Raw genomic sequence first — 13,776 nt, 5'->3', positions numbered from 1 at the left:
TTGCAAGTTACTATGTAGGAACAAGTTTGTATAGGTATTTCAAAGATGCCCAGAACTGAGCTAAACTTGGTATGTGTCCAACCTCTAGAAATAACTTCATGCCCCAACTCACTTACTTCCAGCTAGTAAGGATCACATAATTCCTAACAAAGTTTTGACACAGATTCCCAATTCGGGCATTCAGAACATATAGCACGTTGCTGTAAGCAAGCACATTCTCATTCAAAGTTGCAAGTTACTATGTAGGAACAAGTTTGTATAGGTATTTCAAAGATGCCCAGAACTGAGCTAAACGTTGTATGTCTCCAACTCCTAGAAATAACTTCATGCCCCATCTCCCTTACTTCCAGCTAGTAAGGATCACATAATTCCTAACAAAGTTTTGACACAGATTCCCAATTCGGGCATTCAGAACATATAGCACGTTGCTGTAACCAAGCACATTCTCATTCAAAGTTGCAAGTTACTATGTAGGAACAAGTTTGTATAGGTATTTCAAAGATGCCCAGAACTGAGCTAAAGTGGGTATGTGTCCAACTCCTAGAAATAACTTCATGCCCCATCTCCCTTACTTCCAGCTAGTAAGGATCACATAATTCCTAACAAAGTTTTGACACAGATTCCCAATTCGGGCATTCAGAACATATAGCACGTTGCTGTAAGCAAGCACATTCTCATTCAAATTTGCAAGTTACTATGTAGGAACAAGTTTGTATAGGTATTTCAAAGATGCCCAGAACTGAGCTAAACGTTGTATGTCTCCAACTCCTAGAAATAACTTCATGCCCCATCTCCCTTACTTCCAGCTAGTAAGGATCACATAATTCCTAAAAATGTTTTGACACAGATTCCCAATACGGGCATTCAGAACATATAGCACGTTGCTGTAAGCAAGCACATTCTCATTCAAAGTTGCAAGTTACTATGTAGGAACAAGTTTGTATAGGTATTTCAAAGATGCCCAGAAGTGAGCTCAACGTTGTATGTCTCCAACTCCTAGAAATAACTTCATGCCCCATCTCCCTTACTTCCAGCTAGTAAGGATCACATAATTCCTAACAAAGTTTTGACACAGATTCCCAATACGGGCATTCAGAACATATAGCACGTTGCTGTAAGCAAGCACATTCTCATTCAAAGTTGCAAGTTACTATGTAGGAACAAGTTTGTATAGGTATTTCAAAGATGAACAGAACTGAGCTAAACGTTGTATGTCTCCAACTCCTAGAAATAACTTCATGCCCCATCTCCCTTACTTCCAACTAGTGAGGATCACATAATTCCTAACAAAGTTTTGACACAGATTCCCAATTCGGGCATTCAGAACATATAGCACGTTGCTGTAAGCAAGCACATTCTCATTCAAAGTTGCAAGTTACTATGTAGGAACAAGTTTGTATAGGTATTTCAAAGATGCCCAGAACTGAGCTGAACTTGGTATGTGTCCAACCTCTAGAAATAACTTCATGCCCCAACTCACTTACTTCCAGCTGGTAATGATCACATAATTCCTAACAAAGTTTTGACACAGATTCCCAATTCGGGCATTCAGAACATATAGCACGTTGCTGTAAGCAAGCACATTCTCATTCAAAGTTGCAAGTTACTATGTAGGAACAAGTTTGTATAGGTATTTCAAAGATGCCCAGAACTGAGCTAAACGTTGTATGTCTGCAACTCCTAGAAATAACTTCATGCCCCATCTCCCTTTCTTCCAGCTAGTAAGGATCACATAATTCCTAACAAAGTTTTGACACAGATTCCCAATTCGGGCATTCAGAACATATAGCACGTTGCTGTAAGCAAGCACATTCTCATTCAAAGTTGCAAGTTACTATGTAGGAACAAGTTTGTATAGGTATTTCAAAGATGCCCAGAACTGAGCTAAACGTTGTATGTCTCCAACTCCTAGAAATAACTTCATGCCCCATCTCCCTTACTTCCAGCTAGTAAGGATCACATAATTCCTAACAAAGTTTTGACACAGATTCCCAATTCGGGCATTCAGAACATATAGCACGTTGCTGTAAGCAAGCAGATTCTCATTCAAAGATGCAAGTTACTATGTAGGAACAAGTTTGTATAGGTATTTCAAAGATGCCCAGAACTGAGCTAAACGTTGTATGTCTCCAACTCCTAGAAATAACTTCATGCCCCATCTCCCTTACTTCCAGCTAGTAAGGATCACATAATTCCTAAAAATGTTTTGACACAGATTCCCAATACGGGCATTCAGAACATATAGCACGTTGCTGTAAGCAAGCACATTCTCATTCAAAGTTGCAAGTTACTATGTAGGAACAAGTTTGTATAGGTATTTCAAAGATGCCCAGAAGTGAGCTAAACGTTGTATGTCTCCAACTCCTAGAAATAACTTCATGCCCCATCTCCCTTACTTGCAGCTAGTAAGGATCACATAATTCCTAACAAAGTTTTGACACAGATTCCCAATTCGGGCATTCAGAACATATAGCACGTTGCTGTAAGCAAGCACATTCTCATTCAAAGTTGCAAGTTACTATGTAGGAACAAGTTTGTATAGGTATTTCAAAGATGCCCAGAGCTGAGCTAAACGTTGTATGTCTCCAACTCCTAGAAATAACTTCATGCCCCATCTCCCTTACTTGCAGCTAGTAAGGATCACATAATTCCTAACAAAGTTTTGACACAGATTCCCAATTCGGGCATTCAGAACATATAGCACGTTGCTGTAAGCAAGCACATTCTCATTCAAAGTTGCAAGTTACTATGTAGGAACAAGTTTGTATAGGTATTTCAAAGATGCCCAGAACTGAGCTAAACGTTGTATGTCTCCAACTCCTAGAAATAACTTCATGCCCCATCTCCCTTACTTCCAGCTAGTAAGGATCACATAATTCCTAACAAAGTTTTGACACAGATTCCCAATTCGGGCATTCAGAACATATAGCACGTTGCTGTAAGCAAGCACATTCTCATTCAAAGTTGCAAGTTACTATGTAGGAACAAGTTTGTATAGGTATTTCAAAGATGCCCAGAACTGAGCTAAACGTTGTATGTCTCCAACTCCTAGAAATAACTTCATGCCCCATCTCCCTTACTTCCAGCTAGTAAGGGTCACATAATTCCTAACAAAGTTTTGACACAGATTCCCAATACGGGCATTCAGAACATATAGCACGTTGCTGTAAGCAAGCACATTCTCATTCAAAGTTGCAAGTTACTATGTAGGAACAAGTTTGTATAGGTATTTCAAAGATGCCCAGAACTGAGCTAAACTTGGTATGTCTCCAACTCCTAGAAATAACTTCATGCCCCATCTCCCTTACTTCCAGCTAGTAAGGATCACATAATTCCTAACAAAGTTTTGACACAGATTCCCAATTCGGGCATTCAGAACATATAGCACGTTGCTGTAAGCAAGCACATTCTCATTCAAAGTTGCAAGTTACTATGTAGGAACAAGTTTGTATAGGTATTTCAAAGATGCCCAGAACTGAGCTAAACGTTGTATGTCTCCAACTCCTAGAAATAACTTCATGCCCCATCTCCCTTACTTCCAGCTAGTAAGGATCACATAATTCCTAACAAAGTTTTGACACAGATTCCCAATTCGGGCATTCAGAACATATAGCACGTTGCTGTAAGCAAGCACATTCTCATTCAAAGTTGCAAGTTACTATGTAGGAACAAGTGTGTATAGGTATTTCAAAGATGCCCAGAACTGAGCTAAACGTTGTATGTCTCCAACTCCTAGAAATAACTTCATGCCCCATCTCCCTTACTTCCAGCTAGTAAGGATCACATAATTCCTAAAAATGATTTGACACAGATTCCCAATACGGGCATTCAGAACATATAGCACGTTGCTGTAAGCAAGCACATTCTCATTCAAAGTTGCAAGTTACTATGTAGGAACAAGTTTGTATAGGTATTTCAAAGATGCCCAGAAGTGAGCTAAACGTTGTATGTCTCCAACTCCTAGAAATAACTTCATGCCCCATCTCCCTTACTTCCAGCTAGTAAGGATCACATAATTCCTAACAAAGTTTTGACACAGATTCCCAATACGGGCATTCAGAACATATAGCACGTTGCTGTAAGCAAGCACATTCTCATTCACAGTTGCAAGTTACTATGTAGGAACAAGTTTGTATAGGTATTTCAAAGATGCCCAGAGCTGAGCTAAACGTTGTATGTCTCCAACTCCTAGAAATAACTTCATGCCCCATCTCCCTTACTTCCAGCTAGTAAGGATCACATAATTCCTAACAAAGTTTTGACACAGATTCCCAATTAGGGCATTCAGAACATATAGCACGTTGCTGTAAGCAAGCACATTCTCATTCAAAGATGCAAGTTACTATGTAGGAACAAGTTTGTATAGGACTTTCAAAGATGCCCAGAACTGAGCTGAAGTTTGTATGTCTCCAACTCCTAGAAATAACTTAATGCCCCATCTCCCTTACTTCCAGCTAGTGAGAATCACATAATTCCTAACAAAGTTTTGACACAGATTCCCAATTCGGGCATTCAGAACATATAGCACGTTGCTGTAAGCATTCACATTCTCATTCTAAGAAGCAAGTTACTATGTAGGAACAAGTTTGTATAGGTATTTCAAAGATGCCCAGAACTGAGCTAAACGTTGTATGTCTCCAACTCCTAGAAATAACTTCATGCCCCATCTCCCTTACTTCCAGCTAGTAAGGATCACATAATTCCTAACAAAGTTTTGACACAGTTTCCCAATTCGGGCATTCAGAACATATAGCACGTTGCTGTAAGCAAGCACATTCTCATTCAAAGTTGCAAGTTACTATGTAGGAACAAGTTTGTATAGGTATTTCAAAGATGCCCAGAACTGAGCTAAACGTTGTATGTCTCCAACTCCTAGAAATAACTTCATGCCCCATCTCCCTTACTTCCAGCTAGTAAGGATCACATAATTACTAACAAAGTTTTGACACAGATTCCCAATTCGGGCATTCAGAACATATAGCACGTTGCTGTAAGCAAGCACATTCTCATTCAAAGTTGCAAGTTACTATGTAGGAACAAGTTTGTATAGGTATTTCAAAGATGCCCAGAACAGAGCTAAACTTTGTATGTCTCCAACTCCTAGAAATAACTTCATGCCCCAACTCCCTTACTTCCAGCTAGTAAGGATCACATAATTCCTAACAAAGTTTTGACACAGATTCCCAATTCGGGCATTCAGAACATATAGCACGTTGCTGTAAGCAAGCACATTCTCATTCAAAGTTGCAAGTTACTATGTAGGAACAAGTTTGTATAGGTATTTCAAAGATGCCCAGAGCTGAGCTAAACGTTGTATGTCTCCAACTCCTAGAAACAACTTCATGCCCCATCTCGCTTACTTCCAGCTAGTAAGGATCACATAATTCCTAACAAAGTTTTGACACAGATTCCCAATTAGGGCATTCAGAACATATAGCACGTTGCTGTAAGCAAGCACATTCTCATTCAAAGATGCAAGTTACTATGTAGGAACAAGTTTGTATAGGACTTTCAAAGATGCCCAGAACTGAGCTGAAGTTTGTATGTCTCCAACTCCTAGAAATAACTTCATGCCCCATCTCCCTTACTTCCAGCTAGTGAGGATCACATAATTCCTAACAAAGTTTTGACACAGATTCCCAATTCGGGCATTCAGAACATATAGCACGTTGCTGTAAGCAAGCACTTTCTCATTCAAAGTTGCAAGTTACTATGTAGGAACAAGTTTGTATAGGTATTTCAAAGATGCCCAGAATTGAGCTAATCTTGGTATGTGTCCAATCTCTAGAAATAACTTCATGCCCCAACTTCCTTACTTCCAGCTATTAAGGATCTCATAATTCCTAACAATGTTTTGACACAGATTCCCAATTCGGGCATTCAGAACATATAGCACGTTGCTGTAAGCAAGCACATTCTCATTCAAAGATGCAAGTTACTATGTAGGAATAAGTTTGTATAGGACTTTCAAAGATGCCCAGAACTGAGCTGAAGTTTGTATGTCTCCAACTCCTAGAAATAATTTCATGACCCATCTCCCTTACTTCCAGCTAGTGAGGATCACATAATTCCTAACAAAGTTTTGACACAGATTCCCAATTCGGGCATTCAGAACATATAGCACGTTGCTGTAAGTAAGCACTTTCTCATTCTAAGAAGCAAGTTACTATGTAGGAACAAGTTTGTATAGGTATTTCAAAGATGCCCAGAACTGAGCTAAACGTTGTATGTCTCCAAGTCCTAGAAATAACTTCATGCCCCATCTCCCTTACTTGCAGCTAGTAAGGATCACATAATTCCTAACAAAGTTTTGACACAGATTCCCAATTCGGGCATTCAGAACATATAGCACGTTGCTGTAAGCAAGCACATTCTCATTCAAAGTTGCAAGTTACTATGTAGGAACAAGTTTGTATAGGTATTTCAAAGATGCCCAGAACTGAGCTAAACGTTGTATGTCTCCAACTCCTAGAAATAACTTCATGCCCCATCTCCCTTACTTCCAGCTAGTAAGGATCACATAATTCCTAACAAAGTTTTGACACAGATTCCCAATTCGGGCATTCAGAACATATAGCACGTTGCTGTAAGCAAGCACATTCTCATTCAAAGTTGCAAGTTACTATGTAGGAACAAGTTTGTATAGGTATTTCAAAGATGCCCAGAACTGAGCTAAACGTTGTATGTCTGCAACTCCTAGAAATAACTTCATGCCCCATCTCCCTTTCTTCCAGCTAGTAAGGATCACATAATTCCTAACAAATTTTGACACAGATTCCCAATTCGGGCATTCAGAACATATAGCACGTTGCTGTAAGCAAGCACATTCTCATTCAAAGTTGCAAGTTACTATGTAGGAACAAGTTTGTATAGGTATTTCAAAGATGCCCAGAACTGAACTAAACGTTGTATGTCTCCAACTCCTAGAAATAACTTCATGCCCCATCTCCCTTACTTCCAGCTAGTAAGGATCACATAATTCCTAACAAAGTTTTGACACAGATTCCCAATTCGGGCATTCAGAACATATAGCACGTTGCTGTAAGCAAGCACATTCTCATTCAAAGTTGCAAGTTACTATGTAGGAACAAGTTTGTATAGGTATTTCAAAGATGCCCAGAACTGAGCTAAACGTTGTATGTCTCCAACTCCTAGAAATAACTTCATGCCCCATCTCCCTTACTTCCAGCTAGTAAGGATCACATAATTCCTAACAAAGTTTTGACACAGATTCCCAATTCGGGCATTCAGAACATATAGCACGTTGCTGTAAGCAAGCACATTCTCATTCAAAGTTGCAAGTTACTATGTAGGAACAAGTTTGTATAGGTATTTCAAAGATGCCCAGAACTGAGCTAAACGTTGTATGTCTCCAACTCCTAGAAATAACTTCATGCCCCATCTCCCTTACTTCCAGCTAGTAAGGATCACATAATTCCTAACAAAGTTTTGACACAGATTCCCAATTCGGGCATTCAGAACATATAGCACGTTGCTGTAAGCAAGCACATTCTCATTCAAAGTTGCAAGTTACTATGTAGGAACAAGTTTGTATAGGTATTTCAAAGATGCCCAGAACTGAGCTAAACGTTGTATGTCTCCAACTCCTAGAAATAACTTCATGTCCCATCTCCCTTACTTCCATCTAGTAAGGATCACATAATTACTAACAAAGTTATGACACAGATTCCCAATTCGGGCATTCAGAACTTATAGCACGTTGCTGTAAGCAAGCACATTCTCATTCAAAGTTGCAAGTTACTATGTAGGAACAAGTTTGTATAGGTATTTCAAAGATGCCCAGAACTGAGCTAAACTTGGTATGTGTCCAACCTCTAGAAATAACTTCATGCCCCAACTCACTTACTTCCAGCTAGTAAGGATCACATAATTCCTAACAAAGTTTTGACACAGATTCCCAATTCGGGCATTCAGAACATATAGCACGTTGCTGTAAGCAAGCACATTCTCATTCAAAGTTGCAAGTTACTATGTAGGAACAAGTTTGTATAGGTATTTCAAAGATGCCCAGAACTGAGCTAAACGTTGTATGTCTCCAACTCCTAGAAATAACTTCATGCCCCATCTCCCTTACTTCCAGCTAGTAAGGATCACATAATTCCTAACAAAGTTTTGACACAGATTCCCAATTCGGGCATTCAGAACATATAGCACGTTGCTGTAAGCAAGCACATTCTCATTCAAAGTTGCAAGTTACTATGTAGGAACAAGTTTGTATAGGTATTTCAAAGATGCCCAGAACTGAGCTAAAGTGGGTATGTGTCCAACTCCTAGAAATAACTTCATGCCCCATCTCCCTTACTTCCAGCTAGTAAGGATCACATAATTCCTAACAAAGTTTTGACACAGATTCCCAATTCGGGCATTCAGAACATATAGCACGTTGCTGTAAGCAAGCACATTCTCATTCAAAGATGCAAGTTACTATGTAGGAACAAGTTTGTATAGGACTTTCAAAGATGCCCAGAACTGAGCTGAAGTTTGTATGTCTCCAACTCCTAGAAATAACTTCATGCCCCATCTCCCTTACTTCCAGCTAGTGAGGATCACATAATTCCTAACAAAGTTTTGACACAGATTCCCAATTCGGGCATTCAGAACATATAGCACGTTGCTGTAAGCATTCACATTCTCATTCTAAGAAGCAAGTTACTATGTAGGAACAAGTTTGTATAGGTATTTCAAAGATGCCCAGAACTGAGCTAAACGTTGTATGTCTCCAACTCCTAGAAATAACTTCATGCGCCATCTCCCATACTTCCAGCTAGTGAGGATCACATAATTCCTAACAAAGTTTTGACACAGATTCCCAATTCGGGCATTCAGAACATATAGCACGTTGCTGTAAGCAAGCACATTCTCATTCAAAGTTGCAAGTTACTATGTAGGAACAAGTTTGTATAGGTATTTCAAAGATGCCCAGAACTGAGCTAAACGTTGTATGTCTGCAACTCCTAGAAATAACTTCATGCCCCATCTCCCTTACTTCCAGATAGTAAGGATCACATAATTCCTAACAAAGTTTTGACACAGATTCCCAATTCGGGCATTCAGAACATATAGCAGGTTGCTGTAAGCAAGCACATTCTCATTCAAAGTTGCAAGTTACTATGTAGGAACAAGTTTGTATAGGTATTTCAAAGATGCCCAGAACTGAGCTAAACGTTGTATGTCTCCAACTCCTAGAAATAACTTCATGCCCCATCTCCCTTACTTCCAGCTAGTAAGGATCACATAATTCCTAACAAAGTTTTGACACAGATTCCCAATTCGGGCATTCAGAACATATAGCACGTTGCTGTAAGCAAGCACATTCTCATTCAAAGTTGCAAGTTACTATGTAGGAACAAGTTTGTATAGGTATTTCAAAGATGCCCAGAACTGAGCTAAACGTTGCATGTCTCCAACTCCTAGAAATAACTTCATGCCCCATCTCCCTTACTTCCAGCTAGTAAGGATCACATAATTCCTAACAAAGTTTTGACACAGATTCCCAATTCGGGCATTCAGAACATATAGCACGTTGCTGTAAGCAAGCACATTCTCATTCAAAGTTGCAAGTTACTATGTAGGAACAAGTTTGTATAGGTATTTCAAAGATGCCCAGAACTGAGCTAAACGTTGTATGTCTGCAACTCCTAGAAATAACTTCATGCCCCATCTCCCTTTCTTCCAGCTAGTAAGGATCACATAATTCCTAACAAAGTTTTGACACAGATTCCCAATTCGGGCATTCAGAACATATAGCACGTTGCTGTAAGCAAGCACATTCTCATTCAAAGTTGCAAGTTACTATGTAGGAACAAGTTTGTATAGGTATTTCAAAGATGCCCAGAACTGAGCTAAACGTTGTATGTCTCCAACTCCTAGAAATAACTTCATGCCCCATCTCCCTTACTTCCAGCTAGTAAGGATCACATAATTCCTAACAAAGTTTTGACACAGATTCCCAATTCGGGCATTCAGAACATATAGCACGTTGCTGTAAGCAAGCACATTCTCATTCAAAGTTGCAAGTTACTATGTAGGAACAAGTTTGTATAGGTATTTCAAAGATGCCCAGAACTGAGCTAAACGTTGTATGTCTCCAACTCCTAGAAATAACTTCATGCCCCATCTCCCTTACTTCCAGCTAGTAAGGATCACATAATTCCTAACAAAGTTTTGACACAGATTCCCAATTCGGGCATTCAGAACATATAGCACGTTGCTGTAAGCAAGCACATTCTCATTCAAAGTTGCAAGTTACTATGTAGGAACAAGTTTGTATAGGTATTTCAAAGATGCCCAGAACTGAGCTAAACGTTGTATGTCTCCAACTCCTAGAAATAACTTCATGCCCCATCTCCCTTACTTCCAGCTAGTAAGGATCACATAATTCCTAACAAAGTTTTGACACAGATTCCCAATTCGGGCATTCAGAACATATAGCACGTTGCTGTAAGCAAGCACATTCTCATTCAAAGTTGCAAGTTACTATGTAGGAACAAGTTTGTATAGGTATTTCAAAGATGCCCAGAACTGAGCTAAACGTTGTATGTCTCCAACTCCTAGAAATAACTTCATGTCCCATCTCCCTTACTTCCATCTAGTAAGGATCACATAATTACTAACAAAGTTATGACACAGATTCCCAATTCGGGCATTCAGAACTTATAGCACGTTGCTGTAAGCAAGCACATTCTCATTCAAAGTTGCAAGTTACTATGTAGGAACAAGTTTGTATAGGTATTTCAAAGATGCCCAGAACTGAGCTAAACTTGGTATGTGTCCAACCTCTAGAAATAACTTCATGCCCCAACTCACTTACTTCCAGCTAGTAAGGATCACATAATTCCTAACAAAGTTTTGACACAGATTCCCAATTCGGGCATTCAGAACATATAGCACGTTGCTGTAAGCAAGCACATTCTCATTCAAAGTTGCAAGTTACTATGTAGGAACAAGTTTGTATAGGTATTTCAAAGATGCCCAGAACTGAGCTAAACGTTGTATGTCTCCAACTCCTAGAAATAACTTCATGCCCCATCTCCCTTACTTCCAGCTAGTAAGGATCACATAATTCCTAACAAAGTTTTGACACAGATTCCCAATTCGGGCATTCAGAACATATAGCACGTTGCTGTAACCAAGCACATTCTCATTCAAAGTTGCAAGTTACTATGTAGGAACAAGTTTGTATAGGTATTTCAAAGATGCCCAGAACTGAGCTAAAGTGGGTATGTGTCCAACTCCTAGAAATAACTTCATGCCCCATCTCCCTTACTTCCAGCTAGTAAGGATCACATAATTCCTAACAAAGTTTTGACACAGATTCCCAATTCGGGCATTCAGAACATATAGCACGTTGCTGTAAGCAAGCACATTCTCATTCAAATTTGCAAGTTACTATGTAGGAACAAGTTTGTATAGGTATTTCAAAGATGCCCAGAACTGAGCTAAACGTTGTATGTCTCCAACTCCTAGAAATAACTTCATGCCCCATCTCCCTTACTTCCAGCTAGTAAGGATCACATAATTCCTAAAAATGTTTTGACACAGATTCCCAATACGGGCATTCAGAACATATAGCACGTTGCTGTAAGCAAGCACATTCTCATTCAAAGTTGCAAGTTACTATGTAGGAACAAGTTTGTATAGGTATTTCAAAGATGCCCAGAAGTGAGCTCAACGTTGTATGTCTCCAACTCCTAGAAATAACTTCATGCCCCATCTCCCTTACTTCCAGCTAGTAAGGATCACATAATTCCTAACAAAGTTTTGACACAGATTCCCAATACGGGCATTCAGAACATATAGCACGTTGCTGTAAGCAAGCACATTCTCATTCAAAGTTGCAAGTTACTATGTAGGAACAAGTTTGTATAGGTATTTCAAAGATGAACAGAACTGAGCTAAACGTTGTATGTCTCCAACTCCTAGAAATAACTTCATGCCCCATCTCCCTTACTTCCAACTAGTGAGGATCACATAATTCCTAACAAAGTTTTGACACAGATTCCCAATTCGGGCATTCAGAACATATAGCACGTTGCTGTAAGCAAGCACATTCTCATTCAAAGTTGCAAGTTACTATGTAGGAACAAGTTTGTATAGGTATTTCAAAGATGCCCAGAACTGAGCTGAACTTGGTATGTGTCCAACCTCTAGAAATAACTTCATGCCCCAACTCACTTACTTCCAGCTGGTAATGATCACATAATTCCTAACAAAGTTTTGACACAGATTCCCAATTCGGGCATTCAGAACATATAGCACGTTGCTGTAAGCAAGCACATTCTCATTCAAAGTTGCAAGTTACTATGTAGGAACAAGTTTGTATAGGTATTTCAAAGATGCCCAGAACTGAGCTAAACGTTGTATGTCTGCAACTCCTAGAAATAACTTCATGCCCCATCTCCCTTACTTCCATCTAGTAAGGATCACATAATTCCTAACAAAGTTTTGACACAGATTCCCAATTCGGGCATTCAGAACATATAGCACGTTGCTGTAAGCAAGCACATTCTCATTCAAAGTTGCAAGTTACTATGTAGGAACAAGTTTGTATAGGTATTTCAAAGATGCCCAGAACTGAGCTAAACGTTGTATGTCTCCAACTCCTAGAAATAACTTCATGCCCCATCTCCCTTACTTCCAGCTAGTAAGGATCACATAATTCCTAACAAAGTTTTGACACAGATTCCCAATTCGGGCATTCAGAACATATAGCACGTTGCTGTAAGCAAGCAGATTCTCATTCAAAGATGCAAGTTACTATGTAGGAACAAGTTTGTATAGGTATTTCAAAGATGCCCAGAACTGAGCTAAACGTTGTATGTCTCCAACTCCTAGAAATAACTTCATGCCCCATCTCCCTTACTTCCAGCTAGTAAGGATCACATAATTCCTAAAAATGTTTTGACACAGATTCCCAATACGGGCATTCAGAACATATAGCACGTTGCTGTAAGCAAGCACATTCTCATTCAAAGTTGCAAGTTACTATGTAGGAACAAGTTTGTATAGGTATTTCAAAGATGCCCAGAAGTGAGCTAAACGTTGTATGTCTCCAACTCCTAGAAATAACTTCATGCCCCATCTCCCTTACTTGCAGCTAGTAAGGATCACATAATTCCTAACAAAGTTTTGACACAGATTCCCAATTCGGGCATTCAGAACATATAGCACGTTGCTGTAAGCAAGCACATTCTCATTCAAAGTTGCAAGTTACTATGTAGGAACAAGTTTGTATAGGTATTTCAAAGATGCCCAGAGCTGAGCTAAACGTTGTATGTCTCCAACTCCTAGAAATAACTTCATGCCCCATCTCCCTTACTTCCAGCTAGTAAGGATCACATAATTCCTAACAAAGTTTTGACACAGATTCCCAATTCGGGCATTCAGAACATATAGCACGTTGCTGTAAGCAAGCACATTCTCATTCAAAGTTGCAAGTTACTATGTAGGAACAAGTTTGTATAGGTATTTCAAAGATGCCCAGAACTGAGCTAAACGTTGTATGTCTCCAACTCCTAGAAATAACTTCATGCCCCATCTCCCTTACTTCCAGCTAGTAAGGATCACATAATTCCTAACAAAGTTTTGACACAGATTCCCAATTCGGGCATTCAGAACATATAGCACGTTGCTGTAAGCAAGCACATTCTCATTCAAAGTTGCAAGTTACTATGTAGGAACAAGTTTGTATAGGTATTTCAAAGATGCCCAGAACTGAGCTAAACGTTGTATGTCTCCAACTCCTAGAAATAACTT

Source organism: Diceros bicornis, chromosome 33, assembly GCF_020826845.1.
Source record: "Diceros bicornis minor isolate mBicDic1 chromosome 33, mDicBic1.mat.cur, whole genome shotgun sequence".
In the NCBI taxonomy this organism is placed as follows: Eukaryota; Metazoa; Chordata; class Mammalia; order Perissodactyla; family Rhinocerotidae; genus Diceros; species Diceros bicornis.
The sequence above is the reverse complement of the archived record's forward strand: the minus strand, read 5'-3'. Positions refer to the sequence as shown.